The sequence below is a fragment of the Dermacentor albipictus genome, unplaced genomic scaffold (assembly GCF_038994185.2).
Source record: "Dermacentor albipictus isolate Rhodes 1998 colony unplaced genomic scaffold, USDA_Dalb.pri_finalv2 scaffold_11, whole genome shotgun sequence".
Taxonomy (NCBI): Eukaryota; Metazoa; Arthropoda; class Arachnida; order Ixodida; family Ixodidae; genus Dermacentor; species Dermacentor albipictus.
In genome coordinates this window covers 3,178,483-3,204,586 of record NW_027225565.1, presented here as the reverse complement: position 1 = coordinate 3,204,586, position 26,104 = coordinate 3,178,483, and the positions used below count along the sequence as shown (strand labels likewise).

At 47.0% G+C, this 26,104-nt stretch overlaps 1 protein-coding gene, 1 long non-coding RNA gene and 1 other non-coding gene across 3 annotated transcripts in view; 2 read left to right on the top strand and 1 right to left on the bottom strand.

Moving 5' to 3' along the window:
- MCU (mitochondrial calcium uniporter) overlaps positions 1-26,104 on the top strand; it is a 524,593-nt gene that overhangs the window by 423,041 nt on the left and 75,448 nt on the right. The window lies entirely within an intron of this gene.
- On the top strand, positions 1,012-6,178 carry LOC139051250 (uncharacterized). The gene is made up of 3 exons (XR_011509288.1): positions 1,012-1,362; positions 1,605-1,785; positions 3,760-6,178. It is a non-coding gene; the product is annotated as an uncharacterized lncRNA (long non-coding RNA).
- On the bottom strand, positions 14,868-14,939 carry TRNAC-GCA (transfer RNA cysteine (anticodon GCA)). Its single transcript has one exon. It is a non-coding gene; the product is annotated as a tRNA-Cys (tRNA).

The window sequence follows — 26,104 nt, the reverse complement described above, 5'->3', positions numbered from 1 at the left end:
ACGAATTGCTACCAGCTGGATTCGTCAGGTGACCGTGGGGAACACTTGTTGGGTTCCTCAGGGCTAGAAACTCGAGAAGCATGCTGTGGCCAAAGGACGAGGCAGTGTAGCGCGCGGCTGCGTGCGCCTTTCGGCATGCTGTCGCCCAGTCGATTAATTCCTTTACGGCGTCGCGCGCGGTGTAGCTTCTTGCCAATAATAATGGTGACATCTTTCACCCATGAATCCAGATGGCTGCAACGACGGACTCTATACCGGCTTCGCTTCTTCGACATCTGCGAGCAGCAAAAGTTGACATTCACTTTAGCATGCGCTGAAGAGGATGAAGGCGAAAGCATGTATTCATTTAATTAATTTGTCGTTCTCATTCGAATGCGTTGGTACTTAAATAGTATTAGTTGTTTTCTCATCATTTGTTTCTCACTTGTTCTCTTTTTTGCTCGCCTAGACATCGCCACTGGTTCTGCGTGGTTACTGGCACGTTATAATGGTAGTGGCAATATGAAGACCATTAAGACACATACGCAGGTTCACTGAATGATTTTTTTTACTGTTAACGCTCCACTTGGCAAGGGTAGCTACATGAGCTTGCATATACGGTCCCTTCTACTTCCTTGTAGCGCAGGCAGAATGAGAGGGACACGGAAAGGTAAATTAGAAAAACACACAGCGTTATCGTCACAACACACGTGTACGTTGCTCGGCAGATATGCACAAAACTAGGAAAACCACTCGCAGACGCTTTCTGTGGCCGCACCGATTATTTAGGAAAGCCTCCGTTCAACGCGAACTGAGATAATCGATCTCTTTTTGTTGATAGAGAAAGTGATTGCTTACTGGCGCATGGGCGCTTGAATTTTGGTACCACAACGCCATGCGGTCGTCGGGTTTTTTCGACCCCTGAGCCATCTAAAGGCCCAACCACACGCGGTGAATCGTGCGCGCCTGGCTGCGCGTCACGCGTCTGCGAGGCCGTACGCGTCTGTCCTACGCGTCTAGAGAGGGCAGACGCGCAGGAAACGCGCGCGTCAAGGAGGTCTTGATCTTGGGCGTCATTTTGAGCGTATTTTGAGCGTACGCGACGGAAGTGGCAGCTTGTGCACCGACGTCACGTGGGCCGCATGTACACTTCCGGCGGTTCGGAAAGGTTGTTGAAGTTTCAGAATCGTGTGGAGACGCCGGGAGTCGCCGCTGGTTTCGTGTCGATAGATCACAGAGGCTATGGAGGCGATCAACAACGAAGCGCTGATCGCCTGCGTTGAGGCTCGACCTGCGCTTTGGTAGCAGGCGAAACACAAGCGCCACTAGAACAGGCACTTGACGAGGTGGTCGTGGATCGTCATGCCCAACGCTGCCGAACAGGTGAGTGCTCGGAATTTTATACGGGCGTCATAGCGGAGCAGTTTCAATCGCGATTGAGCCCGATCGGGGTCGGATTTGATGATTACGATTGCCTGTACCGCGCAATATGCGTAGAACCGATCGTGATCGAGAAATTTGATCGCGCTTGATCGCCATCGAAAGCCTAGCTGTGTGGCACTGGTATAAGCTGCCTCTCTCATCAGCAGACTCGCAGATGTCGAAAACGCGTTTCATCTGTGCAGATGACGTTATCACAGCGCTGCAGAAGTGATGGAAGTCCCTGGGGAATAAATTTCGGCGCCTGGGAAGACGTTGTCAGAAAGGAAAGAGCCGCGCCGTGCCAGCTGTCGACGTTCACAACGACGTCATCTGGCTGTTTTTCGACCAGATGATGTTTCTGCGCTACACAATGGAGTGTAGACCGTAAGCGATCTTGAAATTTCCATCTTAGCCGGCGTGTTAAAAAATGAAACACGGGATTTTAGTGCTTTCCCTTTACCACGTTGACCGGCGATGCCGTATGTTTGTATTATAGCTGGCAATGCACCGCACTTATGGGAATCGACTCAAAATAGTGCTTACACAAGCAAGTCGACGCCCAGTATGCATTATATTCAGCTTTGTCTAATTGGCGATAAAATATTTGTGCTGCGTCGCCGCTCCGAGTATCGCATATTTCGTTAAATGTGATCCGGTAAGGGGACATACAAGCAGTACAAGAATAGCTTTGTATATTTATTTATTTAGGTACCCACAAAGCCAGTTTGGCTTTGCAGTGGGCAGCAGAGAAAGCAGAAAAACAGGTACAAAATAACAAGTAAAATAGCACTTAAAAACCTAACAATAAAGCATAAGACAGAAGTACACAGAATATCACATACAAATTAGCAGGATGAATAAAAAGAAAAGGGCTTGCATGATGCACACACAAAAAGAAAACACAAAACATGCAAGCAGTTTTTTTATTCTGTGCACTGATCCTAGAAGGCAGCGTGCAAGTCAATGGCCAGTATTTAACTGAGTATTGAATGTTGCTATATTCACGTGTACCTTAGGCGCTTCAATGCACAGTTTTAATTTTGAATTTTGTTGCTTGCCAGCAGTGTGCAAATCGGTGCATCATCACAGACCCTCAAATATTACCTAGCTTGCTTAGGGATTCATTCAGTGTCATCATGCTGTAGGAATAAATGTGCCATAGTACTGACAACATTGTCAGCTGTGTAATTGATAATTCTTTTTGTGTCTGCTCAGCAGTGTCCTTGCTTATTATCAGCCTGTGGTTATTCTGCAGATCTCAGGTGCTGTGTTTATTGGTTTAAGCGAAGCTTTCACAATGTTTGTGGAGAACACTGTTCCTGCTTAGCAAAATTTCCTAGGAAGGACTAGGTGATCCAGTTTAACACATTCGCACTGTGCAAAAAATGATTATTGAAATTTTACATGCCAAAACCACGATCTAGTTACATTATTTTAATTGGTATTTGCATTACGTCCAGTACTGGTCACTCGTGCAACACAGTAGCCAGTAGTCAGCTGGGATGACAATGGTTCAATGTCTACATTAATATGAGTATGAGGCGAGCTATTTGGCAAGACAGTAGGAGCAGTGGTAGGAAAGTCCAGAGAAGAGGCAAAAAAAAGCTTGGCTGTAAAAAACCTTCTGGAAGGGTTTGCTCGCTAAGGTCAGCTTTGCTGGGCCAAAACACCCTTTACAAGGCAGATGGCAAGAAGACAAACATTATTAGACGTAACTTCCTAAATACAAACAACAAATGCACTGACACAGCTTCACACTGTTTAGACGTACATTCAGTTAAGAAAAACAGTTTAGAATGAGATGAAGTTTACAAACAAGTGAAAGGAAAACAAAGTTACAAGCCAAGAACGTTTCAAGTAGAAAAACTAGAACAGGAGAGAGCCTTATGCTAAAGCAAGACCTAACAGTACTACTACTCTATTTTAGAAAGTGCAAGCATAGGTCTTTCAACATGAAATTTATTAAGTGGTTTTACTGAGTAAATGTAGTGGAATGCTTCCTGCTAATTATTTCAAAACTGAAACATTCCAAATATCATGCACTGTTTTGAGTAGAAGCCTAGCAGCACTAGGCTTTAGGCATGCAGACCTCGTAAGAACTGCTTAAATGCATCACAAGCAAAAACAGAAAAAGATACAAAAGCTACACTTACGTGCATGCAGAAACTGTTCATTCTGGTTGTGTAGGCAAGCCACTTTTGTCCCTACAAAACTGATTCAGAGCTTCAGTGTACTCTAATAAAATCACACACTAAAACAAATGCGGACGGATTTGAGCCTTCATATATTTTTGCATCCAGACTGGCACATTATTTACACATTGACAGTATGTGCAAACCTTATTACGCTCACATGCAGGATGTCCGCCAACCTTCCACCAGTGCCCCCATCAAGGGAGGAGGGAAGTGCTGCAGACATCTTAACAAAAAATGTGCCAGTTTTCCGATCTGGCAACACTTGAAGCGCCATCACCGTGAAGTGAAGAGTCACAAGCGCCAGCATCGACTCTGTCTTCGGCGTCGCATGAGTCTGTGGAGTCTCAGGACATTTTGGAATCTCTTGAATCACCGATGTTTCAAGAAGTTCTGGTTCCTGAGGATTCTGAGGCACACCACAGCAGTCCGCAGTCAGGAGCATCGCTGGCTTCAGCAGGCAGTCGTAGGCTGGATACGTTAGGAAGCATTGCTTCTGAAGCAAAGTCAAGGGGGAGGAAAAGGAAAAAGAGAGATTAGAGTCAGTGAATATTGGAGGAATTGGGCAATGTTTCAAGTGCAATGAAAAGATGCAAACCACAGGACGACCTCGAACTTTTGCCGTCTCTCTGCTCAAACACATTAGAGAGGCCAGTGAGGATACGCATCTCGATTTGAAAATTAAATTGATGCAAGTAGGAGAATAATTCAAAGAATAATGTTTTTAATGTATACTTTTTGTATGATAAAGCCAAGAGACAATGAAACAAAAGGGAATCATTGATGAATTTAATTACTTTATATCGAAATGGAAAAATAAGGAGGAAAATGAAAGTATATGAAAACGTAGCTTCCCACTAATGGGAGACGAACTCACAACCTTTGAATTATGCTTGCATTGCTTTACCAGTAGAGCTGCAGCAATGGCTATCCCTCTGCAAACTTTCTTGGGCCTGTATGTGCATGTACTAGATCTCACCCTGGTAGTGTTAGCCAGTGCTACTCGTGCAAGAACACTCCAAGAGCCTAATCTAGTACACATAAACATTCTATGAAATTGATGGTGGAATAGCCTCCAGCTCAATTGGTTTTAGCTCCCACCAGTGGCAAGTTATATTTTGTCCACTTTCATTTCCCTTCTCCTTGTGATGTTGACATTACAAATAAAATGACAGTTATTTTCCTTTATGCTTTATATACGTTTCCTTGTCTGTTGTTGTCATGTCAAAGCCCCTCAGCTCTTCTTTTTTGTTCATCTTACACTGTGTTGTATCCATGTTTTTGTGCGGTATTCAAGAATTTCATAAAGTTGATATCTGTGGGCCTGGTTGGCTGGACATTGCTGCTGTAGAGATGTGTGAACATGTTTTAGCAACACATCTACAATAAAGAAGCACTGACTTGCAACTAAAGGTGTGTTGTTGCAAGACAGATGTTTATCGCTTTCATCTGTGTTTACTCATTCAGCCTGTCTTGCAGCAATGAACCTTTTTGAGTTCACCACCTGTGCATGTAGAGTTTGTACATGCACGTAGAGATGCGTGTACATGCCTGTAAATAAAAAGAAATGTAATGAACCTTCAACCAGACCCCATTGAAAATTTCGGTTATATGCTGCAAGTTGTAAAGCCTGTTGGGGCGTTCTAGCAGCACAAGCATTTTTCTAATTGTTTTAATATTATTAGAAAACGTAGCAGAAAGGGAAAAGTCTTGCCACCACATAGTCAGGAGGCGAGGTTCGCTGCCAACATAGACAACCTCTACCTCTCCCACAACTATCATCCACAAGCCACATTCCTTGCTTTTTTTTTCTTTGTGTTCTGTGGCTCAGTTCCAGAGTTGGTTTTGCATGTTCTGCATTGGATGTTTGGCCAAAGTCTTTGTACGTAATCAGTGACATTGAAGGCAGTGCATGAATGAGACATTTATACGTATGACCCTGCTTCTCTGGCAGGAAGCAGGGCTACCTGACGGGAGCTGTGAACAGCATGTGAGCTTTAAAAAATTTCTTAAGCTGAAAAAAATGTAAGAAATTTCTGCGGCTGTCGTGCTGTTCTGCAGTTGTTTAATACTTTGCAGGCACGATCGCCACTATATGACTTACACACCACTGCAGAGTCTAGCCGCCTCAATCCCCACACAGTAAGTCAAGGCAACGTCTTTTATGTCTTACCGGGATGCCAAGTAGCTTGAATGCAAGTTGAAAAAAATTAGTACGCATGTCTCAATTGTTTGAATACTAATTATGATGACATGATTTTTCTTGACAATGATCTACATGGCTGTGGAGGCCCTTTTCGGGTGACGTATGATCAAAATTCATTTGTGTAGGTTAGCTACCACCTTTGTTTAATACTACATGTGCAAGCATACCTCAGTGCATGTTTTACAGGTTGCGCAAGGTCAAAAGCATTGAGGTAGCTTTTGTGCGATGCCAGTCGATGGCAGTTTTTTTTTTTTTTAGTTAGCCGTAACTGTTACACTGGTGATGCAGTAAGTGGAAACTTTCAGTCTCCGTGATCATTTTTTCTTGTATTTCTTTTCACGCGCATTGTCAGTACCATCATTACTATTTCTCGTTTTGTATCAGCATTTCGTGTACTATATATTTTTGTTTGTTTATGAGTTAATACATAGTTAGTTGTGTATAATTCTGTATTCTGTGGAAAGAGAGAAATAAAGATGATTATTAGTATAATATTATTATTATGTATTAGTATTTTTTATGCACGCTCATTGTCAGTCGTTTCCTTCTTTCTTTTGTTTTGCTTCAATGTTTTGTGACTCCTTCCTGATTTGGCTTCCAAAAGGTGGCAGGCAGTAATATGTAAATAAAATAAAATAAATGATACATTAAATGACAAAGAAACGGTGTTCTGTATTCCTCCAATCGCACATTATTACTCTTGGGGCAACTGTCCTTTACCAACCTTAACGCTACAGCAAGTCGTTCTCCAGGCTCCAGGGGTTTCTCGAATGTGGTGCTGCCGTGTGAGGTCTTCTGTTAAAAAGCTCCATAGCTTGTCCAAGAGCTGCGGCGCCTTGCGAAAGAACTTGTAGAAAAATCTGTGGTCATCCTGACGTATCCGTTGCATCTGTAAAAAATGGTGCATTATTGCCTGGCAGCAAGACCATGCCCTGCCCACATACACGCGCAGGTATCAGGAGCAGTACACTTTTCACTGACACACATGTATAGCCACTAGCCATCATTAATTTTACCCCCTGCTTTGTTTATGTGCTTGAATACAAACAGTGGTTCGGCAAAACAGGAGAGCCAGTCAACGGTATATTAAAATCGTGCGGCCACTGCCAAGAAACTTCCGAAATTAGTCGCACAGAATTTTAACCTGCCCCCCAGGTCACAATTTAATTACATTACACTTCATATCTACAGTCACACTTCTGAGAGACAGATAATATAGGAAATCGTATCTCGTCCACAAGCTTCATATAAGACAACCAACACGTGCAAAAGGTGTTCCTGAATCTATGTGCTATACTAATGGCACAAATATAGCTAGCAGTCCTTAGCTTTTTGTAGGGGTGTGCTAATACCGAAAAGTAGATTTACAATCATATCAAATGAAGAAAAACTAATCTGGATATCAAATAAAATATCGAATAGCAGAAAATGTATTACAAAACATAATCCTTACAAATTTTGTGCAAGAGGGTGCTACACAAGCTCTGTGTAAACAGTATGGTCTACTGTTAATAATGAAGGGAGCTCCAAATTAGTAGTGCAGATTGTCTGTTAAATAGAATCAAGCGCTTCTTCCCCTCTGGAGCTGAACAGTTAATGACCGTATGTCGTACGGCATACACGGGTTAGACAGGCGGTGGTTGAAACGTCGTGAGGTGTCGTCACCACGTATCCAATATACGATCTGTACGCTTCCGGCGGCTAATCAGCCCGATCTTCGCCTGTGCTTTCGCGCTTTCCGAGCTACACCCTGCTCTTGTCGTTCCCCCTGTTCGCGTACGTCACGTTATCGTTTCGATCGGTGCTGTCAACCTGGACGAACCTTGCACCGACGACGCGATGCTGTTCTGCGAATTGGGCGTTCGCGCGCTGCGAGTACGATCCCCGCATTACTACTTTAACCATTTCACTTATGCGCGCATCTAAAAACGCTGATAAGTAATTGCTGTCCTAACGAAGATAAGTCCCCATGTCCAAACACTGGCTCCTAGTTCTACCACTGTAGATCATCGAAAGGAAAGAAGTTACTCACAGCCGTAAAGTCCTTCTTCTTTATGCAGTTGAAAGAATGGCCGGACCCACCAACGTCGCCGCAGAGGCCGCAGACGCTTTCTGCGCTCCCACCGCCTTTGCAAGAGCAGCAGCAGCAAAAGCTTCTTTCTCATGTGGTACATTGCGGGGAGAGTACGCTGATACCGGCGAAGAAAGCAAGAGCTCGGCAGCAACGTCGTGCGTGGTCGCGCGCAGATGTCAGCTGCAGTTGTGAGCAAGCAGACGCTATCGCGCGTGATGTTGATAATTGATGTAGCTTTTCTTGCCATAAGGATGTATAGATACGAACAGCGTGCATTTCTCAACTTAAAAACAATGTACTAGCTCTAACATTGATAAATTAAATAAAAATGGCTAGCCACAATGAAAGTAAAGATAAACTTTTCTCAAAGCCAAAGACGACCGTTTCCGCCATCGCTGGGCCGCTGGTCTGTCAGCCCTGTGCTATACGCGCAGCGGAGCGCGCACGTGTGCGCGTATCGTGTGGCTGGACGCCCTTCCCTTCGTCACCCGCGTACGCGCACGCAGACGCGTACGCTTAAGTGTACGCGTAGCGAGACGCGTATCCCGGGCTGCGTGTGGTTGGGCCTTAAGGCTCTCGCCGTAATAATAATATCCAAGAAGCGCCGTTAGACACGTGTGCGTGCGCGCACGCGAGAGAGAGCGAGAGAGAGAGAGGCGTCCCTTTCACTCCTCCCCCCCATTTGAGTATTTCGGTATGACAGCCACTGCAGACAATGCTCGGCTCGGCAGCAGATCTGTGACGGATGAGTGACCGCCTCTACCACCGCCTTTGCGCCAGCCTTCAAGCAATTCTCGTGCCCCTGAAGCCACGCTTTGGACCGGCTCGTAAAGTGTAGCTCTCGAAGAACGAGCGGAATGAAACCCTTCACGTCGAACTCGGCAGCAATGCTCCTGCAGTGCTGCAGCGGGGCTCGGGCGGTTCGTTTTGTATTTCCTCTAAGGATATCACTGCCTTTCACAGGCAGCTTGGAACGGAATATTGAAATTGTATTTGGGCTGTACGGGCATGTAAAGCCACAGAGGCGGTTGAAAATTTTGCTCCCTTCTTTTCCCCCTCGCATATACGATTTTTGTCACCTTAGTTCCTTTCTTTTTCTTTGCTTTCCACGTGTGAGACGACTTCGCGTTTTTTTTCTCTTCAATCTTTTCCTTCCCGTGGTAGGAGGCAAGCACAGGCAAAATGAGGCCGGAATCGCGGGGTTTCTTGCGTGTAATACTGCAGTCTCTTCTTTCATATACACCGTTCCCACCCGCGTGAAATATGCCTTCCTGCGCGCGCGTGCCGCCTATGGTCTTCTCTGCGATAACACGATTAATGTGTAAAGCGAAGACATTTACTCTACGTATAGTTCCCGCTCCTGGTCGGGAAACTAATCTCCAGAGTTCTTATTTGAAGCCAGTTTTCTCCAGTTATTGTATTCGTAGTTGATTAATTCGCTCGCCCAACTGTGGGCATTTCGCGGCACACAAAAAGATGGCTTCTTTTAATTTACTTGCCTATTCGTTCGTTCGTTGGTTTGTTCCTTTTCCAGGTTCCGTTTCATTTGCGCTAACGTTACGACTTCTGCTTGCGAGAGGCGCGCCTCGTTGTATAACATATTTTATTCCGCACATGTTATGCGTAATACGTGTTTGGCAATACTGCGCAATACTGGCATGGCAGTACTGCGAAAAGTTGGGGCGCGATTGCGTAGGCGGCTTGCTTTTCGAATGTTCGGTTTGCCTGCTGCGTCACAAAGTGGGCCGTGCACAGTGTTTGTGAGAACGGAAGGAAGAGCACAGCCAACTGGCGACTCCAACTAAATGCTCGCCCCCTAGCGGCCGCGCCGAGCAACAGCCGATCCAGGTTCAAGCTTAAAGCGACAGAGGGCCGCCTACAGTGGCGTAGCTAGGTCGTCTGGCACCCGGGGCCCATAGGTCTTCTGGCACCCCCCCCCCCTCCCCACCCCGGGTGTAGCCGGCGGAAAGAGGGGTGTCTTCAGACGTCCATGACACCTCCCCCCCCCCCACTGGCCCCTTGCACCTGGGGCCCACGGCCCCCCGGCCCCCCCTATTGCTACGCTACTGGCCGCCTAGCACGGCATGCGTAGTGTTCCTGTATATGCTCCCGCAGGGAGCATATACAGGAACACTAGGCATGCGCTCAGCACGCGCTGAATGCCCCGTAGTTCTTGAGAAAAAAAAAGGATGGCGAAAGACTTTTGTTGTGTGCCAGTATGCGTGTCATGGAGGTGGAAAGACAGCAATGATTTCATCTTTTTGCGAAAGAAGCAGTGTATCGGCGGGCGTCTTGAATACGAAATTTAGTTCGCATTCGGAAAAGTTGACGACTGATACTATATCGGTTTGTTCAAAAGTCTTCACTCGGGACTTCTTTCTTGCCGGCGAGAGGAACATTACTTTCATTTTTATTTATTTTGACTGTCTTGCTGGTGTTTCAAATCGCGGAGAGCACTTTGCTTAGGCAGGAGCTTTAAAGGGGCACTGAACCACCCCTCGGACTTGGTGAAATAACATAGTCCGCGGGTAGCATACGCTGTTGTGAACATCTCAGACAAGTTCCGCTGTCGTACACGGTCTGTGGAGCTCGCAAGCGGAGCGCGAAGTCACATTTTTCTCAAACGCTCTCGTTTCAAAAACCCCATGATCCTCGTTCTCTTCTGTGTGCTTTATTTCGTCATAAAGCGCACCCCAATACGCGGTTGCTATTGGCCGCTGCTCTCGTCTACACCGCGGCCGCCGCTAGGTGCCGCCACAAGTCCAGTGGCTATAGCGCACTGTGGCTCTCTGAGAAAAGCCGCGTTTGGTTTACGTTTAGCGCGGCATAGGCACCAAATCGGAAATTTGAACGGCGCGCCACGGTGACGTCTCCGCCGTAGCCTTCGCAGTGCAAGGCATTGGAGGAGGAAGGGGAGCACAGCTGAGGCCGTGTTTCATAGCCGGCAACTCCACTTCTGCTGAACGCATTGAAGTACTTTTTGGAACAAAGTGGTTCTAAAATAGCTTATCTTCACTTCAGATGTCTTGCTCCACTTCGATAAGAATTGGTTCAGGGCCCCTTTAATAAATTAGTGATGTCCGTTTAATCTTCATTTCATTTTGTTCGTTTATAGCTTTGTGCTCTACCGTTAGTGTTACTAATGCTTTAAGCCGCAGGAATATTCTCACTTCTGTCTCCATGCACGGTAGCGGCAATGATAACTATACCTCGGAAGGTCTTAAGATGATCATGACACATGTTATGCCGCGAGGTGACATATCCTTTTCATAGCATGCTTTCGTTTAGCGGTGCAAGCAGAAGATGCTGTTTTCTCATTCAACACGGTAAGTTGTCAGTTTGTTTGCTTGCAACAAATTTAGAAGCAGCAGCAAACAGCGCTAGTTCCAGCTTTGGAGCGTTCGACCTGCGCACAGCGCCGCTAGTTTGCTTTCCGGCAGTATGCACGCAGCTAAATTCAATTACAACTGGTTCAGTTAGTTTCCCTGTCCTGCATTTACACTAATACAGGCGGCTTTGCCCGAAAGAAAACCCTCGCTGAACATTGGAAATCCGTTGGAAGAAACTCAACTTGGCCCGATTGGTTGTTATTCACTTGTCGCGTTTGACTGGGGTTTGAGAATCCCTACGGGCGGCGGGTGTCTGCTGTGTTAGCAAGCCCGGTTCCTGCCTCGAACACTGGGTCCTGCGAGCACGAGCGAGCGCCAGTCACCGTACGCAGACGACCTTGTCACACGCATCAACTTACGATGCAAAGAACGGTGCGGCCGCGGCTTAGAAACGGATCTACACTTTGTTTTTATCCCAAGGCACACTGACCAAATAACTTTAAAGTTTTTAGCCTCGTTTTTTCAGTGCAGAATATCCGCATTTAGCTTCTGAAAGCAATACAGAGGTTACTGCCTATGCATAATGTCCGAACTATCGTGCACCGAGATTTAAAGATATGCAAATGCCACGTAGCAAATGCCACACAAACAAAAAATTAAATTATGGGGTTTTACGTGCCAAAACCACTTTCTGATTATGAGGCACGCCGTAGTGGGGGACTCCGGAAATTTTGACCACCAGGGGTTCTTTAACGTGCACCTAAATCTAAGTACACGGGTGTTTTCGCATTTCGCCCCCATCGAAATGCGGCCGCCGTGGCCGGGATTCGATCCCGTGACCTCGTGCTCAGCAGCCCAACACCATAGCCACTGAGCAACCGCGGCGGGTGCCACACAAACATCGTTACCAAGGTAATGTTCTGTGCTGTCGTTTGGAGATACTGAAATTATTTTTTGCATTTCTCCTGAGAACATAAGTAGTCTTAGTAATTAATAATCTTCTCGAACATTATAGTTAGTCAAGCAGTGTTATTAAGAAATTTGTAGAGTAACATGAGAGACTCCCGGTACAGCTTTCCGTAGCTCATTACATGCTACATAAAAGTGTTTCTCCGAGCGCGAAAGGAGCCCGAGAATACACGCAAGGGGCCTCGAGCGGCCAGTCGCGCCGACAATGTTGCCGCCTTTGCACTTTATGAGGAACGGCGCGGTGACGCCGACGGTAGAAATGCGCTTGGAGTGTCCATATAATTGCTATCGCAATAAGGCTTCTATACATGGCAAGGAAGTCGTGCGTCGAACGACAACGGTGCAAAAATATGCCCTCGAAAAATAATAATAAAACACTGGCTAGTTGCCCAATGACTTAGAAAACTGCCGGCTCAGAAAAACCGGAGAGCACAAAAGACGTTCTTATGCGTCTTGAGGCCACTGGCTACCCCACCAAGCGGTCGCAGAAGTGGCGGTGGCACTCCATGTCCGAAAAACGCGTCCCACTACGTCCATCCAGGTTGGGCGAGCGACGACGACAAGACCAGAGGAGCGGCCATTGCGAGCGGACCATTCTATTCTACATCTTTAGGCATTCCTGCATGGCCTGTTGGTTAGAGTAGTGAGTTTCTTTGCTGGTGTTACCGTGATCGAGTCCCGCAGGCAGCCTTGATCACGGCGAATATGTTCTGTTTATATTTTTATTTCATGACACACACACACACACACACACGCACGCACGCACGCACACACGTCTAATATACGTATATATCCCAAAACGTGTATATATATATATATATATATATATATATATATATATATATATATATATATATATAATATACGTTTTGGGATACCTTATAGCCAAGGCGCACTGGTTTAAAAGAATATGCTCCAAACGAGCTGAGTTCGTTTCAAACAGCCAAGAATTAAAAGATTCTCTCATTCAACGCAGATATCCACCGGTAGTGGTTGCTGACGCCATAAAACGCGCAGACCAACTAAACCGGGCCGATCTCTTTAACGCCAATCCCATGTCTCCAAATACATTGCAGACTAATCTCGTCTTCACTTACTCTGCGTCCGCACCAAAAATAGCTGCTCTATTTAAACGACACCATAACGTCCTGACACAAAGCGAAGGCATAAAAATTTTTTTTTTCCAGAATCGCCTCGAATCGTGGACAGACGGTCCAGAAACCTCCGCGATATCCTTTCGTCTTCAAAGCTCGCGTTCCATGAACACAGTAACTGCGCCCCTTGTGGGAAATCGCGGTACAAGGTGTGTGGGCGCACATGGTAACGACGCAAACCGCGACCATGCTCATCCACTGGCTTTCAGCGCAAAATCAGGGGCAATTTAAACTATGACAGTCCCAACGCAGTATAGATGCGTGAATGCAATACCTGTGACATGCGATATATTGGCCAAACAGAAACATCCTTTATAACGTGATTTAGTAAGCAAAGGACTCACGCCAAACAATTCCGAAATTGCCTCTATCAAAACATGTCATGATAGCTGGTCACTCCTTTGATAAAATTAAGGCAACCATATTGGAATCCGGTTTTCGCTCGCACCACGATCGCGAAATCCGCGAATCTTTCCTCATCTATAAGTTTGACACTGTAAGGTCGGGCATAAATGAACACACAGGCGCACTCGCTAGTCTTCCCTTCACTACTTAACGTAATGTTATTGCATCTGCTTTTCTGGTTTTTTACACAGCGCATTGCACCTATTTTTGTATTTTTCTGTTTCCGTATTGTTGCCCGTCTTATAGCTTGTATTTTTTTGCCTTGTGCCCATAATGTCGTTGCAATGTGTAATTCATATCGTGCCTAACTCGTATTACAATTCGGCACCCCACACCTTGAGGCTTTTATGTGATCAAAGGTGAACACCCTTCGCATCGTTATCTCGCGCATTGTGCATGCTTGCAGTTTGTGTAGCTTCGGTGTATGACCGTATAAATTTAATGCCGGATAAGCTTGCGCATGTGTAGCAACATTTTAGAAATGTTTAAAAAGGCTGCCGTTGTCTTGTTGCATGTCACTGACGAGGGCTGGCCCACCAGCCAAAACTTTTGAAGTAAAACAGAACGTGTTTTCACGTACATACGTCGTGTGTTTATTCTATATATATATATATATATATATATATATATATATATATGTGTGTGTGTGTGTGTGTGTGTGTGTGTGTGTGTGTGTGTGTGTGTGTGTGTGTGTGTGTGTGTGTGTGTGTGTGTGTGTGTGTGTGTGTGTGTGTGTGTGTGTCCGTTACATATGTACTCTGCACGGCCAGAAATAAAGGTGACCATTGTGTCTTCATCTTGACCGCGGTTAATTGCCGGCTAAATATTTGCGAAGTTGTTTTAAATGCCTATATTCTCAGCGAAGTTTGCACTGTTTTATGGAATAACGTTTAATCTCACTTTGGCGCTAGCTCTGCCCGTTATAATTCGTCACACGATTGTTTTTGTTGTTGTTATTATTTCAATACCCTTAGATGTGGAAAAAAAAATAAGCGTACTGTCAGGACGACTGCCGCTCAGGACAATGGGTAATTAAGGGTTAGACTCCTCGCAAAGCTACCTTCGCACGTTTGTGAAAAACGAAGAAAAAATGCGAAAGAATGGCTATGAACAACAATCTCAACAAAAGTGACGCCAAGGGGGCACCCGGATTTGAACCGGGGACCTCTCGATCTGCAGTCGAATGCTCTGCCACTGAGCTATACCCCCACTGCTGGGCACGCAGCCAGAACAACGCTGCCGCTCCGTGTTGGCTGCGTCTGCGCAGCTGTTCGAAGATATAACATAAAAGAAAAAAAAACAAGCGAGGGAAAAGGGTAGGGGCTGGCTGGGATTGGACAGCGCAGAGCGCGACGTCTGAAGTAGGGGAGAGCGGGAGTCGACGAGCTCTCCTCCTCGCTGCCACGGCGTCAGTTCGCTACCGCCGAAGCCTGCTGCTCAGCGACTACGCTGAATAGATCAAATCGTGGCATTTCCGCGATTATACCACGATATGTGGAATGCTTTTCCAGAGACACCAGGGCCGCTATCTTGTACACGTTCGAAAAGCCGACGTGTCTGCTTTTCGAACGTGTGCAAGATAGCGGCCCTGTTTTTTTCTTCGCGTACCGAGGCACGTATACGTGTCTTGTACAGGCGGCATGGTTGTTTGGAACCTATATCATTGAGTTACATAGTAAACGTAAAGAGTGGACACTCCCATTGGCGCCTGCGGCCGACTTTGGCTCTCAGCGCACCTAGCGGAATCGGCGAAACCCACCAGCCTCCAAGATGGTCGCGCACGCAGCCAAATCTCGCAGGCCCTAATTTCAGTTTTGTTTTATATATATATATATATATATATATATATATATATATATATATATATATATATATATATATATATATATATATATATATATATATATATATAATTACCGATACCGTTGCTTAAATTGAGTGATTTCATGCAGGCGCTTGTGCCGCTGTTTATATGTTGTGACGACGAGCGCGCAAAAGTGTTGCACTCATGTTAGTTTCATTTAAATTCAGATTTGCTGTTTCAAGCTGTAACTTAGCGCAACAATCATGCCAACTGTTGAGGAAGTAGAACTTTATCGCTTATGATATTATGCGTCTAGTAACTCGCGACAAAAGGTGTATCTCAAATAAATGTGCCGTGTTCCTTAAATATAAATCCTTCCTGCACAGTCAAGAACACAAAAATAGCAGACAATTTACTGCAGCAAGATTGTAAGAGGTAGATACATGAAAAACGGGAAGAAACAGCGAAAAGCAAGTAATACGGATGTCACACGGCGCACTTTTAAACGCGATCAAGCCCAATTCGATTTGAGTTTCTCGGTCGAGATCGGTTCTTTTGCGCAAGCTGCGCGATGGCGCCAATAGCAGTGGAGAATTTCGATACGGATCGGACTTGATCGCGATCGAAAGTGGTCGTGTGACACCGTATAATGAAGAATAGTCGGAAATTAATGGGGTGATGGCAATAACTTTGCACAAGCATAACACATGGAAGACGTATTGCAACTATCCAGATAATGAAAAAAAAAACGGCACATACATGACATCAATTAACTTGCTCAATATGGGATTGTTTTAGAAGGAAAAAGATATGACGTTTTCTTTCTTGTACTTCTGCGAAGGAGGTTGAATTAGGGCAGCAAAATTATGTGAATGGTAGCGTGTTGAAACAACATGGCTGCAAAAATAATTGAGCACGCACCAACATCTCCATCTCGAATGTGTAAGCCAATGTGTCCGTCATTAAACAGCTGTCATTAGGCACTTTGTGTTGGGGGTCTTCACCTGCTGTCTTCGAAGCCTTGCAATCGTCTTCTGATACTTGGAATTTTGCCCTTGAGTATGCATGATGTCCTTTGGCTGTACAGTGTATTTTGAGGAAATGGTGGAGATGCCTGCAATACGTAGAATTATAGACAGAAGGTAAGCAATACTGGAGGCTTCAAAGCTATTGTATGTAGACGCTATGTTCCTTCGTATAAGCAACACTGGAGCTTGCAAAGCTTTATAATGGAGATGCTGCGTTCCTTCATGTAATGCGTTTTTTTTTTGGTTAAGGAAGCACTGTTATAAATACTAAGAAACAAGGAACTTTCTACCGTATGACTCCATACACAATTCAAACATGAAAACACATATCTTCAGCCCAATGCAGCACAGCTAACAACGCTCGAGCGCACATAGCCTGCTACAGAGGTTAAGAGAGAGCGCATTATTGCCATTGTTAGATATGGAGCTGTTTCCTGCGATTACTTCGAGTTCCCCAAACCACTTCGAGTCGCAGCACAGCTAATTGAGGAATGCCGAAGCAGGAAAGCACATTCCAGAGGAGCGGCCGAGCAAACAAGTTTAAGGCAACAAGTTCACGTGCCAACAAGTTCGTGCGCCGCCGGGATTAGCAGGTGGGCCTCGGACAATGGAGCATGAGCAGCCCTTCCCTTCTCCTCGTTAGAAGTGCATTGCCAGTCTTCGAGGCAAGACCGCAGAGAGCCGCCAGGTGTGACACCGCGACACGGGCGCCTACCATTGGCTGAAAGTGGCATCATCGGAGCGGACTCTCCCATTGGTCAAACATGACGTGACTTACAGTGTTCGAAGGGTTCATAAGAAGCCTTCCAGAGAGACCTGAGCATGCTGGGACATGCCCTGATTCCCTGATTCACCTCTCTCGAACTTCTTGCCGCGGGCCGCAGCGTCCGAGTTGCTGCCGGCCCGTAATGTCTGTACAAATGTTACTTGTCGCTCACCTCTCTGTACATAATGTAGAATAAATCCTCCCAAGTTTGTGGTTTTTCATCCCGGAGTCCGTCCTTCAACCCCTACACCATACAGCAAATATTGCACGTATACCGCTTTAGAAATAGCTATATTTCTTTTGCAAAAGTAGAGCATCATACTTTTTCAGCAGTCGCTGCGCGTAACATAAAGCTCTCTGCTCCGAACGGGATGTGTTCATAGGCCGCATTTCTTAACGAACCATTTTATTTTCTAACTTTGTCATTGTATCGAACTTGCCTCACAGCTCGGACGCTGCCGCGTCGCTGTTATCGCTAGCATCACCGCTCACTGCTGCGCATAAACAAAAAAAAATAATACCAAATGAAAGTCAGCGTAGCAAATGGGCAGCAGCTGTTCACGGCTGCAAGGCCGCCGTCACTCGTTCAGGCGGCTAACAGTGACATAACGAAATGCGAAGAGAATACGTCGTTAACAACGCGCAAAATAACTTACCATGAAACGGAGACGAAGCAGACGCTGGCAGAAGAACCCAACAACGATGCTCAGGTGCATTTTACAGAAAGAGCCTGACTAGGCTTCGCACGTGTTGAATCGTGCCCAGTGGTCGTGCGCACGCCTGTCAAGCTGCTAGCCGCAGCCGCATTTTTCTTGATGCGCTCTGCCACCTAGCGGAATCGGGGAAGCTCCATAGCTCGGCCGCGAAACGGCTCGAGTGTCCGCTCTTGTCGTTTACTATGTTACTGTATGTCTGTATATTCTGTTGATTTCTTGTCTGTGTCACCCAGTGACCAATGCGACGGCGATAATGGCGGCGTGATATCCGACGAAAGGGGAAGACGACAATAACAGAAAACGTAATGGCAAATCGTGTTCACTATCTCGCCCTTTCTTTGTTTCATTCCGTGTCAGCTCTCGCGTTCCTTTTCCTCGGCGCTGTGCTCTGCGCTGCTGGCTGGGCACTCGGCGAACCCGGTTGTGTGTTTACGAGCGGTCTCTGAGCGGGTGCGAAACGGAAAGGCCAATGCAAGAAAAATAAGTCATTTAGCACGGCGGAGCAGGTATTAAACGGTAGGGTGGGACTATGTAACGGAGCCCAGAAACCGAGTTCAAAGCCTGTTAATTAGGGCAGTTAACAGAGCTCGCAATGTGCGCTGCTGAGAGAACACTGTAAGGAATGTTACTGCGCCGTCAGCTTCCTTATTCAAAGTAGAGTCCATTATAGCAGCCCTACTAAAGGGACACTAAAGATTCTTTTTTTTTTCAATCGTAAATTACTCTCCCGCAATACCACAAATGCCACTCTCACCGTGGTAAGATGCTCGGTAAGCCAGAAAGATCAGCCGTGGTGGCTCACTGGCTTTGTCGTTGCGCTGCTAAACATGAGGTCGCGGGATCAAACACCACCACCTAGATTAGCTCAAAATCTAGGTGATGTTGGATCGAATCCCGGCTGCGGTGGCGCGCATTTCGATGGGGCTGAAACCCAAAAAACGCCCTTGCATTGGGTGTACATTAAAGAGCCCCAGTTGGTCAAAATTAATCCGGAGTCTTCCACTACGGCGTGCATCACAAGCGGGTCGTGGTTTTGGCACGTAAAATACCAGAATGAATTTTTTTAAGCCAGAAAAAATAAAAGCAATAATTAAACAACGCCGCCTTGAAGTTCCCGCATCAGATCGCCGTGACGTCGACGGTATCTCCACGTTAACTAACTAATGGTTAACGTTTCATCAGTCAATAATGGCTAAATTTCTTTGGCGAAATTGTGAACGTAGCAACTTTAGAGAAGGTTTCTCTGCGTGATAACGGCCCAGTACGAGAAAATAAATGGTGTATTCATTCAAATCTGTGACTTCACACTCACAGACGCTGATGCACAAACACGAAATTTAAAAAAAAAGAAGTGGGGGAAGGGGAGATTTAGCGTCACTTTCTGCTGTAATATCACATCTTTACCCCCAAATTATTCAAAGTAAGGTATTGTTCCCTGTAGCATAAGACTCGCGTGCCTCTGGTAATAACCAGGTGGAGGCAGAATGCAACTACTACGCGCATCTGGTGTTTCCCGTTGTGCTACCGCTTTGGTGCGTTAGTACCAGGGCCACACGCAAAGTCATCTGTACTTTGCCGGGAAAGAAGAAAATTGCTGAACCACAAAAGTATCTGGCGCACGTTGTAGAAGTCGTAGCAGTAGACCTCTGACCACCTAGTAAGCCCTCTGCCAAGAGAGACAGAGAGAAAATTCAAGCAGAATAAACTCCAGTAATTCTGGTATGTACGCAAAGCATTACGTATACATGTTAGACCGCACAATCTACAGGATTGGCCCATGACAATGCCGAGGTGCACGCGAGAATTGAACTCGGTATTGAGGGAAGAATGCTTCGCATTAAAAGAGACGATAAACGACGTATAGCGGTGTTCTCATAACAGGTCTTCGTCAGGCTGGCTTTGGCTCTGGCAGCCGTTGCTGCTGGACCGTCGGCCAGAAACGTGCTTTAGTGGCAAACACGTATAATTTCAGATAGCGCGATTGCCGTAAATCACGTGGCTGTAGTCTGTGTTGCTCGTGTGCTTCCGAGCGCACACGTTGACTCGAGCGTGAACACGCGGCCTTGTTAACCACATTCATTATCGCCGACAACAACTTTTGCCGTCACCTTCCGCATGTTATTGCCGTATTGCACTGCAGACAGGCATTGTAGGCATGAGTAAAAATTCGAGTTGCAACATCAACGCACGGGGCACTTTCACCTTTAAAAAAAGAAATGCTATAGATTGACTTATCGCATTTCGAAAAAAACAAACGGAGCCAAGGCTCGGCATTTTGTGCAATATTCGCGTGCGGTAAGAAACGGTTTAATTCTTCTCTGCGGCCACGCTGACTTGTTGGCTGCGCCGTTCTGCTGCTCAAGACGCGGGTTTTCCTCTTGGCGGCGGCAGCCGCATTCTGATGGGGGGCCAAATGCAAAAAAAAAAAAAAAAACGTTCGGGTGCTTAGGTTTATGCGCACGTCAAAGAACCCCAGGTGGTCAGAATCAATCTGCAGTCTACCACTACGGCGTGCCCCGTGATCAGATCGTGATTTTCGGACGTTACCCCAGAATTATTAAGTCAGGAGAGTCGCATTTTCCAATAGAGCACATGTCCAAGTTATTAAAGCCTCAAGGAGCCCGTGTCGCAGAAAATTCGGCGTCCCGCGTCGGACGTCGCATCGGTGAATGTATTCGAACGACGTATGCCCAGACCTTCCATACAATGCAAGCAATTGACTGAACTAATTGAATTTATCAAGCTAAAGTGCGTGGAGAAATCACAAATTACGACTTGCACACAACCCACAAACAAGATAGCTCACGGACTGTAATTTGACTATACAAGAAAACAATTTTGTTACGCGAGAAGTCAAAGAAACCCCTTCACACACACACAAACTGACCGCGGCGTTCACAGAACGGCCGCGGCATCCGCCATTTTGCGTGCACCGGCGCGATGGGTGTCTTGGGGACCACGGATCGGCGAGCCCGGTTCCTTGCATCAAAGTGACCCTCACCAAGTCTGGCAATCTTGAGCTGACGAGCGCAGAGCATACAATGTGCACCAACGATCGTGTTTGCAAAGAATTACATCACTACGCGCCGCAGAAAGGTCTTAAAGGAGCACTGACACAAAAATTTGAAGTCGAGATAACTTGTGAGATCGATTTAGTTGGTCACACACACATCGTCTATAACATATCAGCGGCGAATATCACTTAGAACATATTTAAAATCAATTTTAAAGTACGTGCGCGCAGCCAACCGCAAAACAGAGCACCTCGCGACATTGACATCAACCAGGATTGTAAATAGCCAAGAAAACGCTACGTCATGTGGCTACGTCACGAATTTTCGTTGGCTGCCATGCGGCTTACATGTGCTCTTCTCCTCTGTTGTTGCTTGTTCTAGCTGTTGTACTTGTAGTGGGACGCTCTCCGTGTCGCTGCAACTGCAGTTTTTGTCGTGTCCATCGGGATATTTCCCACACTATCAGCTTGACTGCGCTGCCACAACGTTCAACGCCGATTTGTTGTGTCTTACCATTGATTGTGGCCGATGCGAGGGTTTTGTTGAGGTTCGTCCTCGCCATCGCCGGCCGCAATATCTGAGTCGCTAAGTGATTGGCCACGTCCAAAGCGCGAGACGCATGGCGCGCTTTTCCGTGCGATCTGTAGTACGGCGCGTCGTGTGCGACTTGCCGCATGCGGCGATTCGGGACACATGGTACGAATGGGCGAGCGGCTGCCCCAGAACCGGCGCCCCTGCGTGGAAGTTCGGAATGCTGCGTAACTTCGAACAAAAAGTGAAAGCAACCGTGTTTGCACAGCTATCTTGTTTGAAACAAACGATGACTATATAATATAAACACGTCTATGCGAGCACTGTAGACGTGTTTTCGCAAGGCCGCGTTAGCAGTATCGGATCCGTTGACAGCCGCCGATGGCCAAGAGCCGGCAGGCATGCTCGCTGGGCACATAGAATCCGACACCGGCTGCGCTTGGGACACGATCGCTTGCAGCTCGTATAACGAAGCGCATATGTTAGTCGGCACAACGTGTACACAGTTATGTCACGCTTAAATTGCAGCACATTTGATTTCATTGGCGCCGACAGAAGCGAACGAGCATGCCAAGCGAGCTTGCGATCGCTGGGAGATGATGTAGGCCTAGCTCGCCGGCCGTCTATCCGGGGCCGGGGGTCCTTGCGATGCGTCCGCAACTCGTAATAAAGTGCCTAAATTCGTCAGCACAATCACTGCCTGAACATTTATGTTTCTCTTAAGTGTAAATACCGTTAGTTTTCCCAGTGCCGTTAGCAGCGATGAGTAAACAGGCCAGTCAGGCGAGCCGCTTCGTACACAGACGATTGCTGGCGCGTCTGCGCTTAGCGCGTCCGAGTAGAAATCACGCCAACGATTTACTATTTCGCACGTTTTATAACTCGCACTCTTTCGAGGTCACACTTTATTCTAGAAGTTATTTCGTGTCAGAAACAAATTGCAACCCATTTATGTGCAGCAGTCAGCGGCGAAAGAGGCCCGCGTTTCGACCACGGAGAGAAAAAAAAAAAACAGACATGATCGGAGCAGCGAGGCGCCCGCTCGCCGGCTCCGCCCCGCCGGGTCTACCACGTGGCCATGACGTTCACGCTACCGGCCGGCGCTGTCATTGGCTGCGGTCGTCCGACCGATGCGGCAGTCGCACGACAATCATTCAGCAAGTTGGTCGCGCACGCTGGCTGCGCGTCAGAGCATACGTCATGGCTTTTTGCGAACACGTGGCCACTTTGTTTACACTCCCGTTTGTCCCGTCTCGTTGCTCTCTGGAAACGAAACTACGACTGGTCGCTACAACAAAGACTGCAAATAATTACCTGTTGCGCTCTGAAGTAAATGAGGTTTCGTGCCGTCATTACTGGGTCATTAACTACTTATTAAAGCAGAAAAAACCACGTGGATTTTTTTTGTGTGTGTCAGTACACCTTTAAACTTCAATCCGAACGTTGTTTTCTCTTTCCCTCGCGGCGACTGCTCTCCAAGCCGGACGGCAACGTACTCGTGTCCCTATGCCTACGTAGTCGTGTCCACACTGTGACGTCGCTCGTGGTGACACGTGACTTCGAGAGTTATATTCAAGGCACCATCTGTTATTTGTGTGATCTGTTGCTTGAATTGACGAATTGAAGTTTAGGGAAGTAATAAAAAAATACAAACATAATGTCTGCGTGTCGGCGTGTATTTTGCTTCACTTCGCACCGAAGCAAGATAGATGTACTTCCGCTTCGTTTGCTTGTTCCCACGGTCGGGCAGTCACGTGCGCAGGTACCGAAACTATGCCATTTTCTACCGTGTTCCAGCGCGTGATGATGCTCTGCGATCCGTTTGTTCGGCCTCAGTATTCCTGTAGCACTGAATTATACCGCTAGTCATGTTTCCTTGTGCACATCGCGCAAAATCGTGCGCTGTGCGAAACGAGACATCACAACAGCTCGCGCGCAACGCCGTCAGCGGAAATGTGCAGCGCCACAAAAAAAAAAGAAAAAAAGGAAAGAAAGAAAATACAGGAGAAAAAAAAAGAAGGCGGGACCTGTGACCTATGCGTCACGCGATCCTGGAGGTCCGATGTGGGAGAGCGCAGAGAAGGAATTTCGCTTGCGCAGGCTAGACGGGGCGAGTAGAGAGAGTCTTGCTTGGCAATGGAGCTCACCTTCTGAAATCATGGGCTCCTGGCATTTAAATATTTCTATCTCGGCTATTAATGAGCCGATTTCAAAAATTCTTGGGCAGCAGGCTCCCTAGAGAACACGTAACAACTTCCAGCGTATAACCAAAATTTGCTATGGGGCCTGGTGAGGGGCCCTTTAACTCCAGCTGGCGCTCGCCTCCGCCGCATTGCGGCCCACGCAAGAGGCCGTGATTTTCTACCACAAAGCCCGTCTTCGTGCATAGCGCTCTCGGCCAGCGTTTCCCGGTAAACATTACGGTTACATACGCTCCAGTTGCCGGGAATCATGAGAATCAGTCAGGGATCTTTGAATGCTATCGCGTTCCACTCTTAAAGGCGAAGCTTAAGCGTCCTCCAAATTTTTGTTTATCTTTTATACGTCTCCCATACATTGTACGTCGTAGATAAGAGCTCTGGGTCTCGTCCAACCTTTGTTAATCACCGTATCTCTCTCCGTTTTTCCAGCTCTCTTAACGAGCGTAAACCTTCGAAGTCGAGCACACGGCGCGCACGGAGAACAGTATGGGCCACAGTTTCATTCCCCGCTGGAGTCTTGCGAAAAACAAGCGTGGCTGCCCGGGCTAAGCTCCGCGCAAGCGCTGTTACCGCTGGCCACTCGCGCAGTCGTCGCCCTCTCTGGCCGGGTTTGATGTGCTGCCCACGGCTACGGATGTTAACTTTCCACCTCAATTGTTTTCTGTCCACCTCAATTTTCATAATGTCACCTTCTACCCTCCGACAACGTATGTCATCACGCTCGAGCGCCCCCTTCGGACGCCTCTTGCTCCGCGGGTGAGACAGAAGGGCCCGTCGCGATTTATCGCGGGTTGAGGGAGACACCAGGTACTGGAGAGAGGTAGAGAGACTGCGTGTGTATGCTGGAGGCTGGATGACACATTGCCACCGTGCCTCCTCCTTCCTACATCCTGTCGGGGTCCGCAAAGGTTGCAACCGACGAAGCAGTCAGCAGCAACTGCGCACGAACAGTTGCTGCCGTGCCCTAAAAGGGGGTGTTGGTGAGGAGGGGGGGGGGGGGGAGCTGCTGTCCCGGACAGCTGCCCGGACGCGATTGCGCGACCTGCCTGTCACAGCAACGCGTGCAGCTCTACTGTTCGCACTTTTTTTTCCCTCCTCTGTCTCTTGTAAATAGTATTTTATGTAGTTATCCATCCTGTTGGGGACGAAAAAAACGAATAAATAAACTGCGCCGTTTTCTACTCTGGCGGAGCGAGCAAACGAGGGAGTTCCCCCTTGGGACAACGCCTTTCGCACTATTTTTCCGTTCAAGTTTTCGCAGCGGATTGAGAAGGTTTGTAGAACGGCGTGGCGTGCCGAAATTGCTTTTTGAAAAGAGCGAGTGAAACGATCCGAACATTCGCTGTTTCGCTTCGGGATGCTTCTTTATTCGCTCTTACTTTCTTCTTGAGAGACCTTGGGGGAATAGTTATCTTTACCTATGCATCCGCCCCATTGTCAGACTAAACGCCGCATGCAACAGCCGCGTCACATCAGGGAGGAGCTTTACGCCGATCCTAACTTGCATAATCATGCGAACGACAATGACAATTTGAAGTCGGATATCTTGGAGCACAGACACGCTAGAAGTATTCTTCCAACTGATACTGTGTAGAAACACGACTGCCTCTAACGTCAAACATACCCACTTACTGCACTCAACAAAAAGTTAATTATTCAGTGTTAGTTAATTGGGCTGCTGACAGCGATCATTATAATCTGACTTTGTGTCCCCCTATAGCCCCATAACTTATTTGCACAGGTGGTATTCGCGTGCCAGCCAGTGCCTCATTTTAAGAAAACCATAAAGCTTGATTTTCAGCACCCTGTATGTCAACGCACGTGTTGCCGTATGTCTATAAGCAACAAGCGCGGATGTGCTCTCTACAGCCCAGGGTTTGTTGATCCGCCACCGCTACCGGCGACGCACGGGCCATGGACGGCCGCAATTTTCCATCGTGCGCATCCCGTCATTTAAAGGGCTCCTCACCAGGTCTGGACATTTTCAGCTGACAAGCGCAGTGCATACAACGCGCCCTCTTGTTAGTGTCTGCTAAGTGTTACACCCCTATACGCGCCGCGGAAAGAGCTTAAATTTCATACTAAACGCCGTTTGCCCTCCGCGCGGGCGCCGCGCTCCCAGCCGGAGAGTCGACGCAAGCGCACCTGTACATACATGGTTGTGCTCTGACGTCACTTATATTGACGTGTGACTTCGGCAATTATTCGAGGCAACATCACATATTTGTTTGATCTGTTGCTTCACTAGAAGAATTGCAGTTTAGAGAAATGATGAGACATACAAACTGAATGTCTGCCTGTTTTTGTTTTACTT